Source organism: Palaemon carinicauda, chromosome 1 (genome assembly GCF_036898095.1).
Source record: "Palaemon carinicauda isolate YSFRI2023 chromosome 1, ASM3689809v2, whole genome shotgun sequence".
Classification (NCBI taxonomy): Eukaryota; Metazoa; Arthropoda; class Malacostraca; order Decapoda; family Palaemonidae; genus Palaemon; species Palaemon carinicauda.
In genome coordinates, this window is record NC_090725.1 from 133,478,895 (window position 1) to 133,490,990 (window position 12,096).

General features: G+C 38.0%; 1 pseudogene; it reads left to right on the forward strand.

Annotated features, from left to right (window-relative positions):
• The first annotated feature begins 7,693 nt into the window (after positions 1-7,693).
• LOC137614288 (uncharacterized) lies at positions 7,694-11,144 on the forward strand (annotated as a pseudogene).
• The last annotated feature ends 952 nt before the right edge of the window (positions 11,145-12,096 follow it).

Below are 12,096 nucleotides of genomic sequence, written 5' to 3' on the forward strand. Positions count from 1 at the left end.
TACACTAGCGCCCTGGTGGTAGACAGGCCGAACTATTCCAATCACTTCAGACCTTCCCTGCGTTCTTGCAAGCAAGATGTATTGGAATTCACTCGTGATTAACCTGGATTTTGGAAGTATTTTGGTGATGTATACCTAATTTTCGAGTTCTGGCATTCGCTTATTTGTTTGTTTGATCTGTGATCACGTGTTTATAACTTAAAAGGTAGGATTAGAAATTTTTCAACCTATTTTAAACCTAACGAAAGCATAATGGCGGGATGTAAACATCTCGTCCATTGATGACGTCACAGCCTTATGATGTAGGCTAAAAGTCTGACTTGCCTTTTTACAAAGAATGACAAGTGAATACTTTCTTATGAAGTATTAAGTTATAAAAGGTTAAAGGATTTTGTTATTTTAAGAAAATTGTCCTTTTAATTGGTTGTCTTTGGATAATCTTCGATCTGTCTTCAAAGAGTAACTAGCGTTCAGTTTATTTATGTTACGGTTGTCAGTCTATCGTTACGATATTACGATTTCTCTTTGTAGCGATTTTTATGAATAGTACATTCTTCTTATAAACTCAAGTTTTTAAGTTGTACTATATTAAAGGAACATTTTATTTTGCAATTAATTGGTCCTTTCAGTATTTTTCTTAGTCAAAGATTAAAGGAAGTTACAGTTCAGTTAATGTATATACTGTACGACGTAGTATTCTTTACAATCGATGTAGCTCACGATTCTGTGTATTGTTGTTTACTTGTTGGTTTTTGGAATACTAAAATTGTTCGTATATTAATTGTAGATGTTCCAATGGTTACGGGTGATAATTCGCCTTTTATTGGAACCCCTTAATATAAGGGTTTGTTTTGATTTATAGAGATATTCTTTTCTTATATCTATTAAGGTAATATTTTATATTTAATATTTTGTTGCATTTATATGGGATTCAGTGACTTTTGCATTCCCATTCAAACCATTGACAGAATAGCAAGTCTCTATACGGGGGTCATTTTGTTTGAGAGCACGTATACTTTGGTTTTAAATAATTGTGAAAATATAATTTTTACCAAAAAGTAAAATGCAAATTTTTAGTGCTAAATTAGTGCAGTGAAATTTATTCAATTTATTGGAGGGTGCTTCTGTTCGGACATGTCATTATCCTAGCCTTAGACCTCTTTCAAGCTCCCGGACCCAGGGGAGAAGTTAAGTCAAACGATGAAAGAAATCGAGAGGCGTAGCCTGGGGTTACAGTCTTGTAAGACCCGAACGGAAGTCCCCTCGAGCGTTTTCTGTCGATCCCCAGAACGCTCGCCCTCGCTATAGGTAAAGCGAGGTAATAGTGTTTTCTAACATTAAGCGAGGACGCGCTTCAGGCGCGAAGCTGAAAACAAAATTAGAATCATTCTGCGTGTGTTACGATTCATGCGGCACGGACGTAGTGCCGCCGCTTCCACCAGATGGGTGTTGTTCATCTCCCGACAGTGGGGAGCGCTATGGAATCGACGAAGAAGGCGGGTTCGTGTTTGAAAATGCTGCATACGTGTCGCCTACGATTGATCCTAATTGGTCTTTGCTTTTAGACATGAAACAGCAACTATCTTCGTTTATGCAGTCTTATCAGCCTGCCGTTGGCAGTGCGGTTGGGTGTCACGATGCCGGTTTTGACTTGGTCGCACAGGCTACCTGCCTATTCCGGTGATGACTCGTTGTCGCACAGGCAGCCTACCAGCTGCAATGTTCAATGGTGGGAGAAGGTGGATGCTTCGCTTCGAGTACCTGCTTCTCATCACCAACCGACCGCTCATAGCGCCTAGTGTCAGTCTATCCAGGCGCGCCGACGATCGCCAGGCAGCAGAGCATGCTACCAAGCGACATGACAGATAGCAGAGCGGAGCGAAGCGTCAACGTAGCGGAGCGGAGCGTCAGTGCAGACGCTTCGCTACCTATGACAATAGACTTTGATGTCTACATGACCATGCCCGTCTAGCGTTGGGACATTGTTGCGCTATATTAAGAAATCTTAACTAGAAAGATATTATATTCTTGGACCAAGGCCTGCTGGGCTAATTCTTGGTACTCGCGCCAGAAGTTAGAATTCTGGAAACCTTTAGTTTAATTCTCTGGGAATATCCACTGTAGTCATATATACCCTAAGGAAGCTACTAAAAGAACCTTCCATCAGGACGACATAGCCTGAGCCCAAAAAACTAAATTACAGAGGCATAACACTTACGGCAGTTATTAAAATATATAGTATGCTTATTCTTAAGAGACTGGAGAGAAAGACTGATGAAAAGCTGAGAGATGAACAAGCAGGATTTAGAAAAGGTAGAAGTTGCACTGACCAAATTTTCATTTTGAGACATGTTGTACAGCAATGCGTAAATATAGACATCTCCTTTTGATGGTATTTGTGGACTATAAAAAAGCCTTTGATAGTGTGAACCGGCCAATTTTGTGGAGTCCTGTGTTATTATGGAATTCCTCTTAAATATGTAAATTTGATTATATCTGTTCATGAGCATAGCAAGTGCAAAGTCAATGTTAATGGAGTCTCACCAAGTGAGTTTCCAGTGAACAGCGGAGTACTCCAAGGGAATGTGTTGTCACCCATGTTGTTTATCCTCTTCATGGAAATTGTAATGTGTAGAACAGTCAGAGATGGTGGAGAAGGATTGGACTGGATTGGTGATGTGAATTTAGCAGACCTAGAGTAAGGCGATTATGCTGTTCTTAGTAAAACACCACAGGATTTGCAATGCTTGCTTACCAGAATGCATGAAATATCACACGAGGTGAGGCTGAAGATAAATAGAGCTTTAAAGACAGATGATGAGAACAGAGTATGCAATGGAAGATGGAATATCATTGGAAGGAGAAAGGATTAATGAGGTAGAATCATTCAAGTATTTAGGAACAATGATCTCCAATACAGGGTCTTTAGAATTAGAGTTTAGTGAAAGATTGAAAAAAGCAAATCAGACAATGGCCAGGTTAAGTAAAATTTGGAAATCAAATCACCTAAAATTTCAATTAAAAGTCAGAACATACATGTTTAGTGTGATCGGTGTTACTCTATGAACATGAGTCATGGTATGACAATGAAACAATCTCCAATATAGATTTAGTAGATTTGAGAATAAAGCCCTCAGAAGGATATTGAGTTAAATGGGAGGACAGGATTAGAAACAAAACTATAAGAGATTACTCGAGTACCATATGTGGATGAGATTATGATGAGGGGTAGATGGAGATGGTTTGGGCATGCTGTCTGTCTGTATAGATTGCCTTACCTTGTGTAAGCGGGCATGCTCTTCGCACTCCTCAAAAGAGATTAGTTCACCAAACGTTTAACTGGGCTCTACAAGGCGCTAGAAGAATTGAAAGACCCAGGCCTACATGGCTTAGGACTATAAAGCGTGAAGTAGGAGATGATGAATAGAGAAGTATTGAATCAAAAGTTCCAGACAGAGACGACTAGCGAAATCTAACCAAGGCCCTTTGCGTCAATAGGTGTAGGAGATGATGGTGAATTGCCTGAAATTACAGTACATATAAAAATCAGACTATATATCAGTTTAGTGAGATCGGCGTTACTATACGGACAAAAGTCATGGTATGACAATGAAACAATTTCCTATAGATTTAGTAGATTTGAGAAGAAAGCCCTCAGAAGAATATTGGGAGTTACATGGCAGGACAGGATTAGAAACGAAACAGTGAGAGATTACTCGAGTGCCGTATGTGAATGTGATCAAGATGAGGTGTAGATGGAGATTGTTTGGTCATGCTCTACGCACTCCTCAAGAGAGATTAGTTCACCAAACTTTCAACTTGGCTCCCCAAGGCACTAGAAGAGTTGGAAGACCCAGGCCTACATGACTGAGGACTATGAAGTACAAAGTAGATGGTTAATGAAGTATTGAATTAAAAGCTCTAGAGAAGACTGGCAAAATCTAACAAGGCCCTCTGCATTCATAGACAGAGCTGATGAATAATTTTATTTAAATAAAAAAATGCAAATTAAAATTGTCCAGGGTTTGGCTTCATGCCGCTGGCACCCTGAGTTTCCGACATTCCCCTACTGATCAAGTGGGGACCGCCAGTAGGTCTTCCTTCGCTTTTCTGGCCATCTTGCCCGAAAAGGCCGGCCTTTGTCCGTCATTTACGGCCGTATGGCCTTGTCTCACTACTGGAGAAGCCTAGGCCCATTAGATGCCGACGAGATATGCAAAGGTAACAGATCTGTGGAGAAGGGTAAAACGGTCTTGGTTCGCCTTCCACTTTTTGACCATCATTGCCTCGACATCCTCAAGAGGGAACAAAGACGAGATTATCACTGAGGAGTTGTGATGTATAAATGTATAATCTTCCTCCTCGGCACCTGCTTCTGAAACTGGGAGACAACTGTGTTGCATCTCTTCAGAACCCAGTTTGCCCACTGGTTAGCAGCTTTGGCTCAAGAAATCCATCACCCTTGCACCAGTAAAGACGACATTTTTAAACATTTAGTTTATTGGGAATCGATGGCTTCAGTGGTAGCCGTAAAAGCCCACCATCTCCAACTACTGGTCCATTTACGAGGCGGCCTGAAGCGAGACTTCTCCAGCCTTTCCACATTTGTATCATCCGTGGGTGTGAACCACCATTGATTGGGCTGCCAGCTTCAAACTCCAAGCCAGAGCAAACATTTCCCAGTCTACAGGCAGAGAAGGAAAGTCATTTCAGTACATTATAGTACTTCTGGGGAAAGGTTTTGGAAACAGCATTGTAGAGCGGCCACCCATGAGGGAGTCCTTCCTTGCCAGAATCTGCGAGTCAACTTTAGCAATGTAACCAGAGGCAAAATTTAGTTCATGGTATTTCTGGGCGTGGTCTGTTGGCTCTAGATACGGCTTTCTGTGTATCAGGAGTCTTTGCTGGTAGTTCACCTACAGAATTGTTCAAGTTGTACACTACCTGAACAGTTTAAGTCTACATTAAGGGGATGAGATCAGGCGAGTAGAGGAACTGCTGCGTTCTCAAAACAATCAGGTGAGCACAATGGTAAGCTGTGCTGTAGACTGCTAGTCTCGCAAATGATCGTCTGCAAGCTCCAAAGACTTAGTGTGCACAAGTGACGTCAGCTGGCACTTCTGAGCTACCTGGGAAGATGGACTCATAGGTGGGGACATTTCTGCCTCATCCACAAAGAATAGGCAGACTCGGAGGCTTGCCTCGCGCCGAGCTTGCACCAAGTGTGCTGAGAGCGCACTACCACGCAAATTCTTCAATGGAAGTGGATCTGGTGTGGGGGGCCAGAAAGTGAGCAGGAGCAACTTCCTCCTATCAGCTCTAGAGGGTTAATGACAAAGCCAATACTGCCATGAACAGAAGCAGTCCTGAGAAGTCCCATAACCCAACACCTCCGACAGTCTAGCCCTCAACCGGGGAGGTGGGGGGGATAGAGGTACGCCATACGAGATGCAACGTGTAATGTGATGCAAACTCACAGTGGGAGATGGGTAGAAATTCCTAAGGGGAGGGTGGGGGTTTAAACTGTCACCGCTCTCAAACGAAAGGCAGGGAAGAAGTTGCGATTTCCTCAACGACGAAGGCAGAGAATCCCTTTTAAACTTCTTCCTTTTCCTCCTGCTGTCATACCACTGGGAGGTTCAGTTTCAACACTTAGCATGAAGCCTTTATGCAGGAGTGCACTTTGTATGAAGAGCAAGGCCAGGAAAGATTCATCTCCATTACTGTCATGAATGTGCCACAAGAGCAGGTTTATATAAGTATATATTATACAAAATATTCAGTGACATCCTTTTTTGATGCTCTATTTGACAGTTATTAGGTTTTTTGTTTTCATTCCATTGTCAAATCGCCACAAGTGATAGGAAGACAATTAGAAACCTTAAAATGTAGTTGTTACCCTAACCTTGCATATGCTTATTGTCACGATTATCCTTGAAAGTTGCCAGATAGTGGCTATTGTTTATTTTATGTTTTAAGGCTCTTCATGCAAGATGTATAGGAAAAGTCATAGACAAACACTGCAATGATAACAGGAGGAAATATTGGAAAAGCAAAGAAAAATTAGTGAAGAAAAAGCAGATTTGGATGGTTTACTCAGGAGCCCCACCAACCATCAGTAGCCAATGTTTTTACCGAAGTATAGAATTGTTGATTATGTTGATCCTATTGGTGATATGATGATGGCAAGGGTAAACTTAGATGATAATAAAAGAATAAAAGATTAAGAGATATTTTAGAAAATGAAGTGGAAATTCCCCATGATTCATATCACTGGCGAGCAACCTGGTTGAGGACATGGGTTCTCCATGAGAAAATCACAATTTGGAAGAAAATTTGTAGGCTACTAAGTAGTTTAATTGGCCCCACAAAGAAAGAAACTTCAAAAATTTTAAGGGACCAGGTTATAATGGTGGTAGCTTCTGAATTTCCTAGCAACAAATTAGGTAGTACCTCATGAAACCCAACCCCACAAGGAGGGGATAGCATTACTCACTGAAAGTGAGGAGACTGGATACCATAGCATGCCAATAGAAAACTAAACCGGGTGACATCACAAAACTAGGTTTTCCTAAGAGTCATTATTTGTACGATTTTCATCATTCAATTTGGGGGGGGAACCTTTGATAAATTCTGCATCAGAAACCATCCCCACATTTTATATATATCGCTCATTTGCGAGAAGAGTGACATAACTCAAAATTTTGCTATTTTGAGTTATTGCCACCATCGAAAAGCCCGTGTCAAGCTCTATAAGTGACAATAACGTCATAACTGAGTCTGCAAATATGGCTGCTAGAGAGCTTCACGTGTCACTCTTGCACTACCTCGATCGTCATAACATTGGGTATCAATTTCGACACATCTCAGTTACTCAAGAGCTTTATTGGAGTGAGGATGTATGCTGCTGCATGAACACTGACATATTTTTTACTATGTCATTATTGTAACTAATGTGAGTATTCCCTTAATATGTTTATTTTTTCATGTAGAATGTATTAATTTGAGTTGAGACAGTATTCATGCAAACCTCTAATGAGGCTATATGAAACTATTCCAAGATATGACAGTCTTCAAGCAAACTACTACTAACATCTAAGCATTTACTCAAGTTATGTCACTATTACAACCCACTAAAACCTACATAGCTTTCAAGGAAATTGGTTGATTTCAATATATGACTCTATTGAAGCAAACAATATGATTCTTAACCATTTTTACAAATTTTATTTAGAATTACGTCGCTCTTCCCACAGAACAAGAGAGTCATATCAATTTAAGCAAAATTTATAACATGAGTAGCAGAGGTAAGAAGCTCGTGAACTTGGCGTTGCAGTCCAAAGAGAACATGAATGGGTTAAAGCCTTCCCAAATTGATGACAATAACTCCAAAACATGTTAGTATTTTACCTACGCATTTTTTTTTTTTTTAAAGATTTTGAACAAAATAATTAGTACCTACAAGATGTTATTTTTTTCTCTTCTACGATTTAAAATTAATTTATATGCATCTTTTATAAAATTGAGCATTTAAAAAGAATTTCAGCTAGCCTAGGGAATGATATTGATATACTTTTTTGTTATTGTTGCAGCAACCACTCCCAGTGCATTACCATATGAAGCTCTGGAAACAAATCACTATGAAGATTCCAGTACTGGCACTCAGCGAGGGCTTCAGCCAAAACCATGAACTTCGTCAAAAGCCGATCATCAAGTATTAAACTCATCCTCAAGTAATTCGTCCTCAACATCAAGTTCATCTTCAGAGTCAAGTGATACTTTATGTAGTGACGTCGATACAGATGATTCAGTTGCTGATAAAGATTACGTGCCTGATAAAGAGGATGACCCTCGATGGCCATCTCTCAGAGGTTATGGATGTCAAAATAGGTGTTCCCCAGGGATCAGTCCTAGGACCGTTATTTTTCCTCGCCTATATCAATGATCTACCTCGATCAGTAGGTAGGTTAAGCTCCATACTCTTTGCCGATGACACTACGCTTCACTTTAGACATAAAAATATCTACTCCCTCTGTGATACACTAACCAATGATTTAACTCATGTAAAAAACTGGCTACTAGCAAATAAGTTAACCTTAAATGAAAGAAAGACATACTTCATAATCTTTTCTCTACGAAGAGTTCCTGATAACATAAGGGTTTCTATAGGAAATCACACTCTGGATCAGAAGTCCAGTGGTAAATTTTTAGGGATAATTCTTGATAATAAACTAACTTTCTGTGAGCATGTAAATATGACAGTTAATAAAATTGCCAAAGTAATGGGTATCATATATAGATTAAAAGAGTATTTCCCCTTATATATTATAAAACAATTGTATCACTCGTTAGTATCTCCTCACCTAAATTACTGCAATACGGCGTGGGGGAGTAGTAGTAGAAATGTCTTGCAACCATTAATTGTAATTCAAAAAAGACTGGTAAGAATCATAAGCTCCAGTGATTACTTAGCTCATACATCGCCACTTTTCCGGTCTCTCTCGATATTGAAGCTGGAAGACAATTATAAGCTCTCCTTAATGAATATGATGTTCCAAACACTTATTTTGAACAAATTTCCAGATTTAAGACGAAAAATAATTCAGGAACAATCAGTTCATCCATATGGAACAAGAAATTCAAACTTAAGTCTCCCTTTCATACGTATTAATAGATGCGAGCAATCGTATCTATACCAAGGTATTAAACTTTGGAATACTCTGCCCGCTTATCTAAAGGCACTGCTTAGCGTTCGGTCTTTTAAGAAATCATATACAAATCTCCTGTTATCTGGGTATTAAGCTTTATTAATAAATATTTATACTTGCCTACCTAACCACAACGCAAGTATGTTTCATTGTTTAGAATATTTTTTTATTTGTAAAACTAGTTCTTTTACTGAGTTTTTTGCTTAATATCTACAATTTTTTCAATGTATATACCATTAGCTTTCATATACTATCTTTCCTTATCATATAAATATGCATTTCCATTTGTTTTTAGGCTAAGATTCTCATTTATATGTATCTATTTGTATACATATGATTATGTATATGTATGCGTACATTTTGTATATCTATATCCATATTTACTTTATTTTTTATTTTTACTTAATTGATGATATTATTTTGTTGTATTATTGCCCGAAGAGCTCTGCTCCACATGGGCTTGGACTGAGTCTTTTTTTCTTTTTGTAAATCTTTGAATGTAAATATTTTTTGTCCAATAAACATTATTATTATTATTATTATTATTATTATTATTATGAATCACTACCAAGAAATCAGTCACTTTATCCAGATAAATCAAAAGCAAGCCAGGAAAGCGTGTCTATTTTGGTAAGTCCGGCGAAGAAAGGTATCAAACGAAAGAGGGGTCCTGAAACATGGAAGAGAAACAAACAAAAACAGCTACGAAATGCGGGAAAAGCCTACACCATGCATACCAAAGAAGAAACAATGAGGACAGAAAGAAGAATGAAACCACCTTGTGGTGAAAATGTAGGCTTAATTGTTCATCGAAAATCGATGAAGAAGCTAGAATGGAGATCTTCAACTCTTATTGGGACTTGGGTGAATTATCCCTACAGCGCCAATTTATAGCCAATTCAATAACAGCCATTGAACCGACCTATAGATACGTTCGCATAGGTGGAAGTCGTCAGCCAAGATCCTTGAACAGCGCATTTAATTTCCATGTGAATGGTGAGAAAGTTCGAGTATGCAAGCTGTTTTTAAAGAACTCCTTGGATATAAATGACAGACCAATACGCACAGTTCTAGAAAAACAGAAAAAAATTGCTGGAACACTATTGGAACCTGACCTCAGAGGAAAACTATGACAATCATGCTACTGTTAGTCAAGAAATTTGAGATGGAATAAAGCAGCATATAGACTCCATACCAAAAATTAAAGCCACTACACTCGAGCCAATACTTCTAAGACGTTCATTGACGGCAGAAAGTCAATTGCTGACATAGACAAGGATTATGTAGCAAAATGCAAAGAAGAACAGAAGCAGTTTGGAAATTATACACTCTTCTACAGAATATTCACAGAGGAGTATAATATTTCCTTCTACACTCCCAAAAAGGATCAATGCGATGTTTGCACCGCTTTTGAAAACGCCACTGAAACTGAGAAAGATAATATGAAGGAAAGTTATGATTTGCACCATCGAGAAAAGGAATGGTCAAGAACAGAAAAATCACGAGATAAGGAGAAGAAAGACTGTGCTGTTGCAGTATATGATTTACAGGCTGTTATCCAGCTACCTAAAGGAGAGGTTTCAGTATTTTACTATAAATCCAAATTAAATGTACTTAATTTTACCATATACAACCTGATATCTAATGCATGCAATTGCCATATTTGGAATGAATCAAATGGCCATAAAGGAGTAAATGAGCTTGGTACTTGTGTTCTGAAGTACTTAAAGGATACTCGTGATTCTGGTTGCACTGATTTTATTTTTTATTCTGACAGCTGTTCAGAACAGCAGAAAAACAAGTTTATGCTCGCTCTATATCTGTATGCTGTAACAAACTTGGATATACATTCCATTACTCACAAGTACCTGATCAAAGGGCATACTCAAAATGAGGGAGATTCGGCGCATTCGCTGATCGAGAGGCAAGTTAAAAGGCTTCTTTAAAGTGGACCGATGTATGTCCCTGAAACTTTTGTAACAGCTGTTCGTGCAGCTAAAAAAAAAAGGGTGATCCTTTCGTTGTCCAGGAACTGTGCTATGAAGATTTCAAGAACATAAAATCATTAGTTAATGAGATTGGTCCCATGAACCTGAAAAAGTTGAAACTTTCTGATGCAAAAGTTCTGAGAGTAACCAAATCTTCACCAACATCTGTCTTCTATAAGAATTCATACGCAGATGATTTTCAAGAAACCACGGTTCTCAAAGCTAAGAACTACCCAAGGACAGTTAGTCTGCTACCTGCATTTAGTGTCAAGCCTGGGCTTCCTAAGAACAAGAAGGATGATCTCATTGGATTGTGCAAGAAAAACCTTATTCCAAACCAATACAAGTTGTTTTATGAGAGCCTTTAATTATTATTACTACTCTGTAGATGTTCACTTACTTAGGAAAGTATATTGTAAGGAAATCGTAAGGAAACAGTCTATGTATCTCCTAAGTTGAACTTGCTACTTAAATTTTTATTTATATGATGCAAACATTGGCTGAAATTTATTTCTTCATTTTTTATTCTTGTTATTAGAATCCTTGAGGAGAATAAACTGTATAAAATCATCTGTTTATCTTTTATTTTCATAATCTAATATAAGAATGCATGATATTTTTAGCAAGAAAAAGTCGTGACATAAAAAACGAAACTTTCTGTGTAACGCAGTATTTGGAGCTTGATTTTAGCAATATTATCTTTATGATATGCAGATAATTTGAGCCAGACAATACCTTTTAATATCCGTCATAAAACGGAACAAAATAATTTCATGTGCACAAAATGAGCAATTCTCGTAGTAATAGTGTCATATTTTGACTTGAAACTCAAAAGTTGTGACAGTTTTGCAACGAGATGGTCATAACTATGATTGCATGAAAAAAAGGCCCTCAATAATCATGCAGTTCTTTTGATATTCATTGCAACACTTATTATAATCTAGCTAAATGTGTTGTCTACGTTTTAGTTTGAGAAAGGTCATCAGTCAAGTGATAGTTAAAAACTACATCGACATAGAAAACTGTTTTTGCCTCTCCTGAAAAATGTCCATTTTTGAGTTATGACACTGTTCTCGCAAATGAGCGATATATTCAAAGTTTTTGTTAATTTTATAATTAGCAAAATAAGTTAAATTTTTACATATATATTAAAATTCTGTTGTTTCGGAAAGACCTGCATTCCAAGTATACACATGTTATCTTTTAAAATTCAGTTCAAAACTAAGGGAGCTTCTAGGGTTTTAAGGTAAATTTAAATGTTGAAGAAAAAAAATTCAAACTATTCAATTCCTTACCCATAAGGGCATTGATGTAAGCAATCTTTCAATACACACCTTCCCAAAAGTGAGCTGGTCCCCTTAAAATTATGAGCTCTTCCTATTTGTCACTTGCCAATACAT